Raw genomic sequence first — 14,126 nt, 5'->3', positions numbered from 1 at the left:
GATCTTGTCTGATCTCGGAAGCTAAGCAGGGTCGGGCCTGGGTAGTACTTGGATGGGAGACCGCCTCGGAATACCAGGTGCTGTAAGCATTTTCAACCAGCAGAGAGCGCTCTCGCTTAATCTACCTACACATATTTCAACGTGGTAACAGCGACAGCTCACGTCCTAAAGTGTTTTGCACATGGTTAAGGCACTTTAACTCCAACAAATAAGCGCTTCTAAATTATTATCACCAACAAATCAATGACTTGTATTATATGACTTATCTTCAACTCCATATAAGAAGTATTTCAAGCTGCAGCTTCAGCTTATGGCCATACCAGCCTGGATGCGCCCGATCTCGTCTGATCTCGGAAGCTAAGCAGGGTCGGGCCTGGTTAGTACTTGGATGGGAGACCGCCTGGGAATACCAGGTGCTGTAAGCTTTTTCAACCAGCAGAGAGCGCTCTCGCTTAATCTACCCACACATATTTCAACGTGGTAAGAGCGACAGCTCACGTCCAAAAGTGTTTTGCACATGGTTAAGGCACTTTAACTCCAACAAATAAGCGCTTCTAAATTATTATCACCAACAAATCAATGACTTATATTATATGACTTATCTTCAACTCCATATAAGAGGTATTTCAAGCAGCAGCTTCTGCTTACGGCCATACCAGCCTGGATGCGCCCGATCTTGTCTGATCTCGGAAGCTAAGCAGGGTCGGGCCTGGTTAGTACTTGGATGGGAGACCGCCTGGGAATACCAGGTGCTGTAAGCATTTTCAACCAGCAGAGAGCGCTCTCGCTTAATCTACCCACACATATTTCAACGTGGTAACAGCGACAGCTCACGTCCTAAAGTGTTTTGCACATGGTTAAGGCACTTTAACTCCAACAAATAAGCGCTTCTAAATTATTATCACCAACAAATCAATGACTTATATTATATGACTTATCTTCAACTCCATATAAGAGGTATTTCAAGCTGCAGCTTCAGCTTACGGCCATACCAGCCTGGATGCGCCCGATCTCGTCTGATCTCGGAAGCTAAGCAGGGTCGGGCCTGTTTAGTACTTGGATGGGAGACCGCCTGGGAATATCAGGTGCTGTAAGCTTTTTCAACCAGCAGAGAGCGCTCTCGCTTAATCTACCCACACATATTTCAACGTGATAACAGCGTCAGCTCACGTCCTAAAGGGTTTTGCACATGGTTAAGGCACTTTAACTCCAACAAATAAAACCAACAAATCAACGACTTATATTCTATGACTTATCTTCAACTCCATATAAGAGGTATTTCAAGCTGCAGCTTCTGCTTACGGCCATACCAGCCTGGATGCGCCCGATCTCGTCTGATCTCGGAAGCTAAGCAGGTTCGGGCCTGGTTAGTACTTGGATGGGAGACCGCCTGGGAATACCAGGTGCTGTAAGCTTTTTCAACCAGCAGAGAGCGCTCTCGCTTAATCTACCCACACATATTTCAACGTGGTAACAGCGACAGCTCACGTCCAAAAGTGTTTTTCACATGGTTAAGGCACTTTAACTCCAACAAATAAGCGCTTCTAAATTATTATCACCAACAAATCAATGACTTATATTATATGACTTATCTTCAACTCCATATAAGAGATATTTCAAGCTGCAGCTTCTGCTTACGGCCATACCAGCCTGGATGCGCCCGATCTCGTCTGATCTCGGAAGCTAAGAAGGGTCAGGCCTGTTTAGTACTTGGATGGGAGACCGCCTGGGAATACCAGGTGCTGTAAGCTTTTTCAACCAGCAGAGAGCGCTCTCGCTTAATCTACCCACACATATTTCAACGTGGTAACAGCGACAGCTCACGTCCTAAAGTGTTTTGCACATGGTTAAGGCACTTTAACTCCAACAAATAAAACCAACAAATCAATGACTTATATTCTATGACTTATCTTCAACTCCATATAAGAGGTATTTCTAGCTGGATCTTCTGCTTACGGCCATACCAGCCTGGATGCGCCCGATCTCGTCTGATCTCGGAAGCTAAGCAGGGTCGGGCCTGGTTAGTACTTGGATGGGAGACCGCCTGGGAATACCAGGTGCTGTAAGCATTTTCAACCAGCAGAGAGCGCTCTCGCTTAATCTACCCACACATATTTCAACGTGGTAACAGCGACAGCTCACGTCCTAAAGTGTTTTGCACATGGTTAAGGCACTTTAACTCCATCAAATAAGCGCTTCTAAATTATTATCACCAACAAATCAATGACTTGTATTATATACTTATCTTCAACTCCATTTAAGAAGTATTTCAAGCTGCAGCTTCAGCTTACGGCCATACCAGCCTGGATGCGCCCGATCTCGTCTGATCTCAGAAGCTAAGCAGGGTCGGGCCTGGTTAGTACTTGGATGGGAGACCGCCTAGGAATACCATGTGTTGTAAGCTTTTTCAACCAGCAGAGAGCGCTCTCGCTTAATCTACCCACACATATTTCAACGTGGTAAGAGCGACAGCTCACGTCCTAAAGTCTTTTGCACATGGTTAAGGCACTTTAACTCCAACAAATAAAACCAACAAATCAATGACTTATATTCTATGACTTATCTTCAACTCCATATCAGAGGTATTTAAAGCTGCAGCTTCTGCTTACGCCCATACCAGCCTGGATGCGCCCGATCTCGTCTGATCTCAGAAGGTAAGCAGGGTCGGGCCTGGTTAGTACTTGGATGGGAGACAGCCTGGGAATACCAGGTGCTGTAAGCTTTTTCAACCAGCAGAGAACGGTCTCGCTTAATCTAGCCACACATATTTCAACGTGGTAACAGCGACAGCTCACGTCCTAAAGTGTTTTGCATATGGTTAAGGCACTTTAACTCCAACAAATAAAACCAACAAATCAATGACTTATATCATATGACTTATCTTCAACTCCATATAAGAGGTATTTCAAGCTGCAGCTTCAGCTTCAGCTTACGGCCATACCAGCCTGGATGCGCCCGATCTCGTCTGATCTCGGAAGCTAAGCAGGGTCGGGCCTGGTTATTGATTGGATGGGAGACCGCCTGGGAATACCAGGTGCTGTAAGCATTTTCAACCAGCAGAGAGCGCTCTCGCTTAATCTACCCACACATATTTCAACGTGGTAAGAGCGACAGCTCACGTCCTAAAGTGTTTTGCACATGGTTAAGGCACTTTAACTCCAACAAATAAAACCAACAAATCAATGACTTATATTCTATGACTTATCTTCAACTCCATATCAGAGGTATTTCAAGCTGCAGCTTCTGCTTACGGCCATACCAGCCTGGATGCGCCCGATCTCGTCTGATCTCGGAAGCTAAGCAGGGTCAGGCCTTGTTAGTACTTGGATGGGAGACCGCCTGGGAATACCAGGTGCTGTAAGCTTTTTCAACCAGCAGAGAGCGCTCACGCTTAATCTACCCACACATATTTCAACGTGGTAACAGCGACAGCTCACGTCCTAAAGTGTTTTGCACATGGTTAAGGCACTTTAACTCCAACAAATAAAACCAACAAATCAATGACTTATATTCTATGACTTATCTTCAACTCCATATAAGAGGTATTTCAAGCAGCAGATTCTGCTTACGGCCATACCAGCCTGGATGCGCCCGATCTCGTCTGATCTCGGAAGCTAAGCAGGGTCAGGCCTTGTTAGTACTTGGATGGGAGACCGCCTGGGAATACCAGGTGCTGTAAGCTTTTTCAACCAGCAGAGAAAGCTCTCGCTTAATCTACCCACACATATTTCAACGTGGTAACAGCGACAGCTCACGTCCTAAAGTGTTTTGCACATGGTTAAGGCACTTTAATTCCAAACAAATAAAACCAACAAATCAATGACTTATATTCTATGACTTATCTTCAACTCCATATAAGAGGTATTTCAAGCAGCAGCTTCTGCTTACGGCCATACCAGCCTGGATGCGCCCGATCTAGTCTGATCTCGTCTGATCTCGGAAGCTAAGCAGGGTCGGGCCTGGTTAGTACTTGGATGGGAGACCGCCTGGGAATACCAGGTGCTGTAAGCATTTTCAACCAGCAGAGAGCGCTCTCGCTTAATCTACCCACACATATTTCAACGTGGTAACAGCGACAGCTCACGTCCAAAAGTGTTTTTCACATGGTTGAGGCACTTTAACTCCAACAAATAAGCGCTTCTAAATTATTATCACCAACAAATCAATGACTTATATTATATGACTTATCTTCAACTCCATATAAGAGGTATTTCAAGCAGCAGCTTCTGCTTACGGCCATACCAGCCTGGATGCGCCCGATCTCGTCTGATCTCGGAAGCTAAGCAGGGTCGGGCCTGGTTAGTACTTGGATGGGAGACCGCCTGGGAATACCAGGTGCTGTAAGCATTTTCAACCAGCAGAGAGCGCTCTCGCTTAATCTACCCACACATATTTCAACGTGGTAACAGCGACAGCTCACGTCCAAAAGTGTTTTTCACATGGTTAAGGCACTTTAACTCCAACAAATAAACGCTTCTAAATTATTATCACCAACAAATCAATGACTTATATTATATGACTTATCTTCAACTCCATATAAGAGGTATTTCAAACTGCAACTTCAGCTTACGGCCATACCAGCCTGGATGCGCCCGATCTCATCTGATCTCGGAAGCTAAGCAGGGTCGGGCCTGGTTAGTACTTGGATGGGAGACCGCCTGGGAATACCAGGTGCTGTAAGCTTTTTCAACCAGCAGAGAGCGCTCTCGCTTAATCTACCCACACATATTTCAACGTGGTAACAGCGACAGCTCACGTCCTAAAGTGTTTTGCACATGGTTAAGGCACTTTAACTCCAACAAATAAAACCAACAAATCAATGACTTATATTCTATGACTTATCTTCAACTCCATATAAGAGGTATTTCAAGCTGCAGCTTCTGCTTACGGCCATACCAGCCTGGATGTGCCCGATCTCGTCTGATCTCGGAAGCTAAGCAGGGTCGGGCCTGGTTAGTACTTGGATGGGAGACCGCCTGGGAATACCAGGTGCTGTAAGCTTTTTCAACCAGCAGAGAGCGCTCTCGCTTAATCTACCCACACATATTTCAACGTGGTAAGAGCGACAGCTCACGTCCAAAAGTGTTTTTCACATGGTTAAGGCACTTTAACTCCAACAAATAAGCGCTTCTAAATTATTATCACCAACAAATCAATGATTTATATTAAATGACTTATCTTCAACTCCATATAAGAGGTATTTCAAGCTGCAGCTTCTGCTAACGGCCATACCAGCCTGGACCTGCCCCTTTGCTAACGAGGCACTGGTGCAGCTGGCAGTGATTGTGTGCAGGGCGCGGTCGGTGTGGATTGTGGAGTGTGGAAAGTGGAACACAGGCAGAGAGGAAGCAGTGGAAAAGAGAAGGCTCCCCCCGGCAGCTTTTCGCTGCACGGGGGTCAGTCTCCAGACCTTTAAGGTGGAGATGGCGGATAAAAGAGGAGATGAGGTGGAGAGGATCATGCCAAATGCTGGCAGCGAGAGGACGATGCAGGGAGACGGAAGGAGGCCGTCGGCAGCATCGGTGACGGCGATGCCGGCGGAGGTGGAGAATAGGAGAATGGAGAAGGACGGTACGAATGGATCGATGGAAGGCAGACGACGGACGGACAAAGTGGACGGAGAGAGAGCAGGTCCGCGGCAAATGGCGGTGGATGAAAGAGACAAGCAGGGAGAGAGGAGCGGAGCGGAGGCGGAGGACAGAGCGCTGGTGGTCACGGTGGAGATCGAGGGGCCGGATGAAATCACAACGATTGAGCTGCTCAAAGCTATTGATGGGACATGTGGACGTGTGGTGGGGTGCAGGCAGAAAGGCGGAAAAAAGTGGGAAATCTCGATGGGGAATCCCAAAGGGAAATCAAGACTGCTGGATGGATTTAAATTAAGGCAGTCAAACGTGATTGCGTCTGAGGTGGAAAAGGACACGAGGATTGTTTCCTTCCTAATGCTGCCCGTGTATATAACGGATGGACAGATCACTGAAAAGCTGAGACATTGGGGAGTAATGCCTGCATCCCACATCAGACGGCGGAAATGGGCGGGGACGCAGGTTTTTGATGGTACGAGATATTTAAAAGTGAGATTCACGGACACGGTCACGTCTCTGCCATACTCAACCAAGTTTGAGACCATTGAAGGGGCAGAGTACTTTAGAGTACTGCACGATCGGCAGGAAAGGGTGTGCAGGCTCTGTCTCCAACCGGGGCACATTGTAAGAGAGTGTCCTGATTTCACCTGCCACAAATGTAAGAAACATGGACATTACGCACGCGAGTGCACGGTGGAAACGTGCAGGGGCTGCAAGAGAGCGGAGGACACCTGCGTCTGCTTGCAGACGGGAGCGGAGGAGGAGAAAGAGAAGACGGAGAATGGCGCGGGCGGAGAACACAGGCTGGAGCAGCTGGAGGGATGCGCGCATGAGATCGAGGAAGGCGTGCACGAGTTGGATGAGAGCGAGATGGAGACGGAGAAGGAGATCGAGGAGGACGGGTCGGGAGAGGATGAGGAGAAGCGACCGACGACGGCGGGAGGACGGAGTGAGGAAGCGGTAGAGAGAGGGAGGAGAGGACGGCGAGGAATCGAGCGAGCTGGCAGCTGGCGCTCTCGCAGCCAGAGCAGCGTCGAGACGAGAGGAAGGATAAAAGAAAGAAGGAAGACTTCGCGGGAGGTGAGCGCTGAACTCACAGACTTGTGTGAGGGTACTAAAACAAAGAAATTGATGAAAGAGGGGGGAGGGAAGGGAGAGGGATGACATGGATAAATGATTAGGATGACAGCAGTGTTTGGACTTTTCCTTTTTCATTTATCCTCAATGTTGAGCGGCCTGCACATAATTTCGCAGAATGCAAACGGACTGAAGAACCCAGACAAACTGGAAAAAATGTTGAATATATGTGCAGCGGATATTATTTGCATACAGGAGACGCACTGGGATGGACGGATGATCGACACCTGTAAGGCAATGTGGAAGGGCTCGGTGTATGCGAGCAGGACAGATGACAATGTGGGGGGGGTGGCAATTTTGTTGAAGGAGGGGCTAAAATCAAGTCTTGTGCAAAATGACAATGGGGGGAGGTTTATAAAGATTTTGTTTGAATTTAGAGGAGTTTCTTTTTCGTTAGCAAATGTTTATGCACCAAATGACTCGAGGGAGAGAGGACTCTTTTTCCAGAAGTACGAAGGCTTTATGGGGACCAGTGATTTTGTGTTGGGGGATTTTAATGTCAAGATGAGTAGATTAGACATCAGGGACAGTGGGAAATTTCGAAATGATGCCTCAAGAGGAATACTGAGTGAAATAATGAGGAAGTATCATATGTGGGACGTGTGGAGGCAGAAGAATCCTGAGGGGAAAGTGTTCTCCAGAACACAAATGTCGAATGAATGTTTGAAACAGAGCCGTATTGATTTAATTTTGATAAAAGAAAAGTATTATGATTTGGTCATGAATATGGAATATAAGGTTACGTGTCTCAGTGACCACACAACGGTACATCTTGAACTGGGTAGGAGGGAGGGGGGTAAGGGAGGGGGTTTGTGGCATTTCAATGCCAAACTACTGGAGGATGGTGACTTTAAAAAAAGAATGAAAGAGATTATTCAGCATGACAGCTCACAATGGTTGAATGGTGGGGAGGTGTTAGAGGGATGGGAAAATTTAAAGAAAAGAATCAGGAAGATAAGTATGAAACACGCAGCAAGGAGGAATTTCAAAAAGAAAGAGAGAGAAAAGTTCCTTAGAAGAGAAATCACACGTTTAAATGCTGCCGAGGTTATAAGTGAAGAAGCTGTGGTGAGCTGTCATGCTGAACTAAAGGAGATAGAGAGAATGAAATGTGAAGGTGCGATTGTGCGGAGCAGGGCGAGATATGCCGTAGAGGGGGAAAGGAACACTGGTTTTTTTTTGAGGATGGAGAAACAGAAACAACAGAAATGTTTTATCAGGGGAGTAAGGACTGAGGGGGGTGGGTTGAAGACAGACCTAGTGGGGATTTTGGGAGGTGTGCATGATTTTTACGGGAGGATGTTTACTAGCGAGGGAGTGGATGAGAGAGTGATGAAAGATGTGCTGGAGAGTGTGACTGTGAGTGTAACAGAAGAGGAGAGGGATGAATGTGACAGTGACATCACAGCAGAGGAAATAGAACAGGCAATTGCTGCTTTGAGTATGAATAGGAGTCCTGGTAGTGATGGCCTAACAGCCAATTTCTACAAAGCGTTTAAAGAACTGATGGGGCCGATTTTACATGCAGTTTTTAGAGAAATGGAAAGACGCCAGACAGTACCAGAATCATTCACAATGGGGATAATTACTCTGATCTTCAAGAAGGGGCAGGCTGATGATCTGGGGAACTACAGGCCAATCACACTACTGAATACAGACTACAAGGTGTTAATGAAAGTTTTTGCAAACAGACTAAAATATACTTTAAAATCAATCGTTCCAATAACACAAGCCTACAGTGTGCCGGATAGGGATATTGCAGACACAATTCTGAATATTAAAGGGATGGTGGAATATTTGAGGGCATCGGGAGAGGAGGGGATTATGTTGGCTTTAGATTTCAATAAAGCGTTTGATAGGGTGGAGCACGATTTTATGTGGGGAGTTCTAGAGAGGGTGGGATATGGTGAGAGGTTTAGAGGATGGTTAAAATTGATGTACAGACATGCAGTGGGGAGGGTGAAAGTGAATGGTGTTTTAACGGAAGTCTTTAAATTAGGGAGGTCAGTTAGGCAGGGGTGTCCGATGTCAGCACTCTTATACACGGTGGTGGCAGAGCCCTTGGCATGTATGATTAAAAGGGATGGAGAAATAAGAGGGATTGAGGTACAAGGTGGGGGTGGTCTTAGTAAAATACAGCAATACGCGGATGACACAACGGTGACTGTAAGGGATATGGCAAGTATAAAAAGGGTGGTGGAATTGGTGGAAATATATGGGAAGGCATCAGGTGCAAGAATAAATATGTTAAAGTCAGAAATCATGTTTTTAAATGGGGTAGTGGCAAGTGGGGGAGTACCATTCAAGGTACAGGAGCACAGGATGAAGGTTCTCGGGATATATGTGGGGATGGAGGGGGAGAGGGTGAGGGATGAAACATGGTCAGAGGTACTGAATAAAATACAGAGGGTGCTGAATTTTTGGAAGCTGAGGCGACTGACGGTTAAAGGGCGGGTGGTGGTGGTGAATAGTCTTTTGTTTTCAAAAATGGTTTATGTAATGGAGGTGCTAGAAGTGCCAGAATGGGTGGTGAAGAAATTGAATGAACTGATGGGGGGTTTTATATGGGGTGGGAAGAAAAGTAGAATAGCGAGAGCAACCTTGATTGGGGGGTATGAGCAGGGAGGTTTGAAATTAGTTGACATAGAGAGCAAAAAGAAGGCTTTAAGAATAAAACGGGGGAGGGCTTTCTTGTATGGGGAGGGAGAGCACTGCTGGAAGAAGGTGATGGGGTTTTTTTTAAAGAGGAAGCTGGGAAATGAGTTTGCAATGCTAATGCAGACAAACGCTTACCTGACGGCAGGACTCCCGCAGTTCTATAGAGAGATCCTGGCTGCACAGGCAGAGCTGCTGAAAAACGCGAGGTGGGACTGCACGGATCTGGAGACCATTAGAGAGGTGCCATTGTTTGGCAACGGGAACATCAAACATGAAGGACAGCCACTAAAGCCAAAATACTTTGTGGAAGCGGGACTCATGCAAATAAAACATGTCATGTATGAAGTGGTGCCAGGTTTTTTGTCGGCTACAGCCATTTACGAATGTGTGCATGAATACAATGATAGAATAAGTTTAGAGCAAGTACGGAAGGACTACGAATTAGTGAAACAGAGCATACCGGGAAGGTGGAGGGAGAAAATAGACACAGAGGTGGTAGTGAATAGGACCGGGAGGGTACCGATGTTGTATATAGAGAGGGGGGGGGAATGGGTGACTTTGGAGGGAGTGAAAGTGAAACAGCTATACAGAATGTTTGTGAAACAGGTGGTGAAACTCCCGGCTTCCCTGGAGAACTGGTGCAGGGCAGATGGGACTCTGAACATAAAACAAGTGTGGGGGAAATGGAAGATTAAAGAAAACAGCATTGAAGCCGAGGATAATGATTTTAAACTACGACATAGGAAGATTTTTACGAATGTGGTCATGCACCAGTTTGACAGGGAGGTCGGGAGGATGTGTGATGTCTGTAAGGAGAAGGATGAGGATATTAGACACATGTATGTGGAGTGCGTGAGATTACGGCCGTTTTTTAAGAGACTGAAAACCTGTATGGTGGACAAGTTGAACATGGAATGGGAGATGGAGGATGGGTGGGACAAATTTGTGTTATTTGGGATTTGGGAGAAGAGCAGGGTGGAAAATAGTGGGCTGTGCAAATTTTTACTGAGCCATGCACGGTGGGCCATCAAAGCCAGAAGGAATGTGGCTCGGTTTGAAGGGAGGGTGGCACCGATTTGGGTGTTTTTCAAGGGCTTAGTGAAAAAACAGATTAATTATAAATACATCTGTGGGATTGAAGGTTTCGCCCCTCTCTTTTTGAGGGGGAACACGCTGGTGTCTGTGGACGAGAGGGAGAGATTGGTATGGGATTGGGGGGGAGGGGGTGGAGGGATTGGGGGAGCGGAAGTGAGTGATTGAAGGTTTTCTTCCATGTGATAAGGGGTATGGGGTATGTGTTGTACTGTTTTGGTTTTTTTTTTTTTTTTTTTTTTTGCTGGTTTGTTATATGGTTTTTTGTGTATTTTTGCATATGCGTGTATAGAGATATATGTTTGAAGTTTGTAATATTATGAGTTGTTTTTTTGTTTTTTTTTGTTTTTTTTGTTGTTGAAATAGGAGAGTATAAAAAAGTGAAGAGAGTGCTTTGTGTAAAAGTAGCAGAAAAATTGTTTTATTTTTTGTCTGGTATGCAGGAATGTATATAAAATATATTTTTTAACGAAAATGTATTTTCATAATAAAAGACAAAAAAAAAAGATGCGCCCGATCACGTCTGATCTCGGAAGCTAAGCAGGGTCGGGCCTGGTTAGTACTTGGATGGGAGACTGCCTGGGAATACCAGGTGCTGTAAGCTTTTTCAACCAGCAGAGAGCGCTCTCGCTTAATCTACCCACACATATTTCAACGTGGTAACAGCGACAGCTCACGTCCTAAAGTGTTTTGCACATGGTTAAGGCACTTTAACTCCAACAAATAAGCGCTTCTAAATTATTATCACCAACAATTCAATGACTTGTATTATATACTTATCTTCAACTCCATATAAGAAGTATTTCAAGCTGCAGCTTCTGCTTACAGCCATACCAGCCTGGATGCGCCCGATCTCGTCTGATCTCGGAAGCTAAGAAGGGTCGGGCCTGGTTAGTACTTGGATGGGAGACCGCCTGGGAATACCAGGTGCTGTAAGCTTTTTCAACCAGCAGAGAACGGTCTCGCTTAATCTAGCCACACATATTTCAACGTGGTAACAGCGACAGCTCACGTCCAAAAGTGTTTTGCACATGGTTAAGGCACTTTAACTCCAACAAATAAAACCAACAAATCAATGACTTATATTCTATGACTTATCTTCAACTCCATATAAGAGGTATTTCAAGCTGCAGCTTCTGCTTACGGCCATACCAGCCTGGATGCGCCCGATCTCGTCTGATCTCGGAAGCTAAGCAGGGTCGGGCCTGGTTAGTACTTGGATGGGAGACCGCCTGGGAATACCAGGTGCTGTAAGCTTTTTCAACCAGCAGAGAGCGCTCTCGCTTAATCTACCCACACATATTTCAACGTGGTAAGAGCGACAGCTCACGTCCAAAAGTGTTTTTCACATGGTTAAGGCACTAACTCCAACAAATAAGCGCTTCTAAATTATTATCACCAACAAATCAATGACTTATATTATATGACTTATCTTCAACTCCATATAAGAGGTATTTCAAGCAGCAGCTTCTGCTTACGGCCATACCAGCCTGGATGTGCCCGATCTTGTCTGATCTCGGAAGCTAAGCATGGGTCGGGCCTGGTTAGTACTTGGATGGGAGACCGCCTGGGAATACCAGGTGCTGTAAGCATTTTCAACCAGCAGAGAGCGCTCTCGCTTAATCTACCCACACATATTTCAACGTGGTAACAGCGACAGCTCACGTCCTAAAGTGTTTTGCACATGGTTAAGGCACTTTAAACCCAACAAATAAGCGCTTCTAAATTATTATCACCAACAAATCAATGACTTATATTATATGACTTATCTTCAACTCCATATAAGAGGTATTTCAAGCTGCAGCTTCAGCTTACGGCCAGACCAGCCTGGATGCGCCCGATCTCGTCTGATCTCGGAAGATAAGCAGGGTCGGGCCTGGTTAGTACTTGGATAGGAGACCGCCTGGGAATATCAGGTGCTGTAAGCTTTTTCAACCAGCAGAGAGCGCTCTCGCTTAATCTACCCACACATATTTCAACGTGGTAACAGCGACAGCTCACGTCCTAAAGTGTTTTGCACATGGTTAAGGCACTTTAACTCCAACAAATAAAACCAACAAATCAATGACTTATATTCTATGACTTATCTTCAACTCCATATAAGAGGTATTTCAAGCAGCAGATTCTGCTTACGGCCATACCAGCCTGGATGCGCCCGATCTCGTCTGATCTTGGAAGCTAAGCAGGGTCGGGCCTGGTTAGTACTTGGATGGGAGACCGCCTGGGAATACCAGGTGCTGTAAGCATTTTCAACCAGCAGAGAGCGCTCTCGCTTAATCTACCCACACATATTTCAACGTGGTAAGAGCGACAGCTCACGTCCAAAAGTGTTTTTCACATGGTTAAGGCACTAACTCCAACAAATAAGCGCTTCTAAATTATTATCACCAACAAATCAATGACTTATATTATATGACTTATCTTCAACTCCATATAAGAGGTATTTCAAGCAGCAGCTTCTGCTTACGGCCATACCAGCCTGGATGTGCCCGATCTTGTCTGATCTCGGAAGCTAAGCATGGGTCGGGCCTGGTTAGTACTTGGATGGGAGACCGCCTGGGAATACCAGGTGCTGTAAGCATTTTCAACCAGCAGAGAGCGCTCTCGCTTAATCTACCCACACATATTTCAACGTGGTAACAGCGACAGCTCACGTCCTAAAGTGTTTTGCACATGGTTAAGGCACTTTAAACCCAACAAATAAGCGCTTCTAAATTATTATCACCAACAAATCAATGACTTATATTATATGACTTATCTTCAACTCCATATAAGAGGTATTTCAAGCTGCAGCTTCAGCTTACGGCCAGACCAGCCTGGATGCGCCCGATCTCGTCTGATCTCAGAAGATAAGCAGGGTCGGGCCTGGTTAGTACTTGGATAGGAGACCGCCTGGGAATATCAGGTGCTGTAAGCTTTTTCAACCAGCAGAGAGCGCTCTCGCTTAATCTACCCACACATATTTCAACGTGGTAACAGCGACAGCTCACGTCCTAAAGTGTTTTGCACATGGTTAAGGCACTTTAACTCCAACAAATAAAACCAACAAATCAATGACTTATATTCTATGACTTATCTTCAACTCCATATAAGAGGTATTTCAAGCAGCAGATTCTGCTTACGGCCATACCAGCCTGGATGCGCCCGATCTCGTCTGATCTTGGAAGCTAAGCAGGGTCGGGCCTGGTTAGTACTTGGATGGGAGACCGCCTGGGAATACCAGGTGCTGTAAGCATTTTCAACCAGCAGAGAGCGCTCTCGCTTAATCTACCCACACATATTTCAACGTGGTAACAGCGACAGCTCACGTCCTAAAGTGTTTTGCACATGGTTAAGGCACTTTAACTCCAACAAATAAGCGCTTCTAAATTATTATCACCAACAATTCAATGACTTGTATTATATACTTATCTTCAACTCCATATAAGAAGTATTTCAAGCTGCAGCTTCTGCTTACAGCCATACCAGCCTGGATGCGCCCGATCTCGTCTGATCTCGGAAGCTAAGAAGGGTCGGGCCTGGTTAGTACTTGGATGGGAGACCGCCTGGGAATACCAGGTGCTGTAAGCTTTTTCAACCAGCAGAGAACGGTCTCGCTTAATCTAGCCACACATATTTCAACGTGGTAACAGCGACAGCTCACGTCCAAAAGTG

At 45.8% G+C, this 14,126-nt stretch overlaps 23 non-coding genes and 2 pseudogenes across 23 annotated transcripts in view; all 25 read left to right on the top strand.

Annotated features, from left to right (window-relative positions):
* LOC133427011 (5S ribosomal RNA) overlaps window positions 1-89 on the top strand; it is a 119-nt gene extending 30 nt beyond the window's left edge. Inside the window, exon 1 of the ribosomal RNA XR_009772286.1 lies at window positions 1-89. This exon is cut by the window's left edge and continues 30 nt beyond it. This is a non-coding gene — a ribosomal RNA (5S ribosomal RNA).
* Window positions 90-306: 217 nt separating this feature from the next.
* LOC133426698 (5S ribosomal RNA) lies at window positions 307-425 on the top strand. The gene has a single exon (XR_009771988.1). It is a non-coding gene; the product is annotated as a 5S ribosomal RNA (ribosomal RNA).
* Window positions 426-642: 217 nt separating this feature from the next.
* Window positions 643-761, top strand: LOC133426862 (5S ribosomal RNA). The gene has a single exon (XR_009772146.1). It is a non-coding gene; the product is annotated as a 5S ribosomal RNA (ribosomal RNA).
* A 217-nt stretch (window positions 762-978) lies between these two features.
* Window positions 979-1,097, top strand: LOC133426737 (5S ribosomal RNA). Its single transcript, XR_009772026.1, has one exon. It is a non-coding gene; the product is annotated as a 5S ribosomal RNA (ribosomal RNA).
* Window positions 1,098-1,296: 199 nt separating this feature from the next.
* On the top strand, window positions 1,297-1,415 carry LOC133426339 (5S ribosomal RNA). Its single transcript, XR_009771670.1, has one exon. It is a non-coding gene; the product is annotated as a 5S ribosomal RNA (ribosomal RNA).
* A 217-nt stretch (window positions 1,416-1,632) lies between these two features.
* On the top strand, window positions 1,633-1,751 carry LOC133426447 (5S ribosomal RNA). Its single transcript, XR_009771772.1, has one exon. It is a non-coding gene; the product is annotated as a 5S ribosomal RNA (ribosomal RNA).
* A 199-nt stretch (window positions 1,752-1,950) lies between these two features.
* Window positions 1,951-2,069, top strand: LOC133426659 (5S ribosomal RNA). The gene has a single exon (XR_009771949.1). It is a non-coding gene; the product is annotated as a 5S ribosomal RNA (ribosomal RNA).
* Window positions 2,070-2,285: 216 nt separating this feature from the next.
* LOC133426488 (5S ribosomal RNA) lies at window positions 2,286-2,404 on the top strand. Its single transcript, XR_009771808.1, has one exon. It is a non-coding gene; the product is annotated as a 5S ribosomal RNA (ribosomal RNA).
* A 199-nt stretch (window positions 2,405-2,603) lies between these two features.
* Window positions 2,604-2,722, top strand: LOC133426527 (5S ribosomal RNA; annotated as a pseudogene).
* A 205-nt stretch (window positions 2,723-2,927) lies between these two features.
* Window positions 2,928-3,046, top strand: LOC133426496 (5S ribosomal RNA). The gene has a single exon (XR_009771815.1). It is a non-coding gene; the product is annotated as a 5S ribosomal RNA (ribosomal RNA).
* Window positions 3,047-3,245: 199 nt separating this feature from the next.
* On the top strand, window positions 3,246-3,364 carry LOC133426401 (5S ribosomal RNA). Its single transcript, XR_009771729.1, has one exon. It is a non-coding gene; the product is annotated as a 5S ribosomal RNA (ribosomal RNA).
* A 199-nt stretch (window positions 3,365-3,563) lies between these two features.
* LOC133426400 (5S ribosomal RNA) lies at window positions 3,564-3,682 on the top strand. The gene has a single exon (XR_009771728.1). It is a non-coding gene; the product is annotated as a 5S ribosomal RNA (ribosomal RNA).
* A 200-nt stretch (window positions 3,683-3,882) lies between these two features.
* On the top strand, window positions 3,883-4,011 carry LOC133426476 (5S ribosomal RNA; annotated as a pseudogene).
* Window positions 4,012-4,228: 217 nt separating this feature from the next.
* Window positions 4,229-4,347, top strand: LOC133426658 (5S ribosomal RNA). Its single transcript, XR_009771948.1, has one exon. It is a non-coding gene; the product is annotated as a 5S ribosomal RNA (ribosomal RNA).
* A 217-nt stretch (window positions 4,348-4,564) lies between these two features.
* On the top strand, window positions 4,565-4,683 carry LOC133426682 (5S ribosomal RNA). The gene has a single exon (XR_009771972.1). It is a non-coding gene; the product is annotated as a 5S ribosomal RNA (ribosomal RNA).
* Window positions 4,684-4,882: 199 nt separating this feature from the next.
* Window positions 4,883-5,001, top strand: LOC133426727 (5S ribosomal RNA). The gene has a single exon (XR_009772017.1). It is a non-coding gene; the product is annotated as a 5S ribosomal RNA (ribosomal RNA).
* Window positions 5,002-11,292: 6,291 nt separating this feature from the next.
* On the top strand, window positions 11,293-11,411 carry LOC133426859 (5S ribosomal RNA). The gene has a single exon (XR_009772143.1). It is a non-coding gene; the product is annotated as a 5S ribosomal RNA (ribosomal RNA).
* A 199-nt stretch (window positions 11,412-11,610) lies between these two features.
* Window positions 11,611-11,729, top strand: LOC133426593 (5S ribosomal RNA). The gene has a single exon (XR_009771886.1). It is a non-coding gene; the product is annotated as a 5S ribosomal RNA (ribosomal RNA).
* A 215-nt stretch (window positions 11,730-11,944) lies between these two features.
* LOC133426508 (5S ribosomal RNA) lies at window positions 11,945-12,064 on the top strand. The gene has a single exon (XR_009771826.1). It is a non-coding gene; the product is annotated as a 5S ribosomal RNA (ribosomal RNA).
* A 217-nt stretch (window positions 12,065-12,281) lies between these two features.
* LOC133426446 (5S ribosomal RNA) lies at window positions 12,282-12,400 on the top strand. The gene has a single exon (XR_009771771.1). It is a non-coding gene; the product is annotated as a 5S ribosomal RNA (ribosomal RNA).
* Window positions 12,401-12,599: 199 nt separating this feature from the next.
* Window positions 12,600-12,718, top strand: LOC133426837 (5S ribosomal RNA). The gene has a single exon (XR_009772123.1). It is a non-coding gene; the product is annotated as a 5S ribosomal RNA (ribosomal RNA).
* A 215-nt stretch (window positions 12,719-12,933) lies between these two features.
* LOC133426507 (5S ribosomal RNA) lies at window positions 12,934-13,053 on the top strand. Its single transcript, XR_009771825.1, has one exon. It is a non-coding gene; the product is annotated as a 5S ribosomal RNA (ribosomal RNA).
* Window positions 13,054-13,270: 217 nt separating this feature from the next.
* LOC133426504 (5S ribosomal RNA) lies at window positions 13,271-13,389 on the top strand. Its single transcript, XR_009771822.1, has one exon. It is a non-coding gene; the product is annotated as a 5S ribosomal RNA (ribosomal RNA).
* A 199-nt stretch (window positions 13,390-13,588) lies between these two features.
* Window positions 13,589-13,707, top strand: LOC133426836 (5S ribosomal RNA). Its single transcript, XR_009772122.1, has one exon. It is a non-coding gene; the product is annotated as a 5S ribosomal RNA (ribosomal RNA).
* A 216-nt stretch (window positions 13,708-13,923) lies between these two features.
* Window positions 13,924-14,042, top strand: LOC133426858 (5S ribosomal RNA). The gene has a single exon (XR_009772142.1). It is a non-coding gene; the product is annotated as a 5S ribosomal RNA (ribosomal RNA).
* Window positions 14,043-14,126: the final 84 nt, after the last annotated feature.

The sequence above is a fragment of the Cololabis saira genome, unplaced genomic scaffold (assembly GCF_033807715.1).
Source record: "Cololabis saira isolate AMF1-May2022 unplaced genomic scaffold, fColSai1.1 scf026, whole genome shotgun sequence".
NCBI lineage: Eukaryota > Metazoa > Chordata > Actinopteri > Beloniformes > Belonidae > Cololabis > Cololabis saira.
Note: the sequence above shows the minus strand (reverse complement) of the source record. Positions and strands in the feature narration are given on the sequence as shown.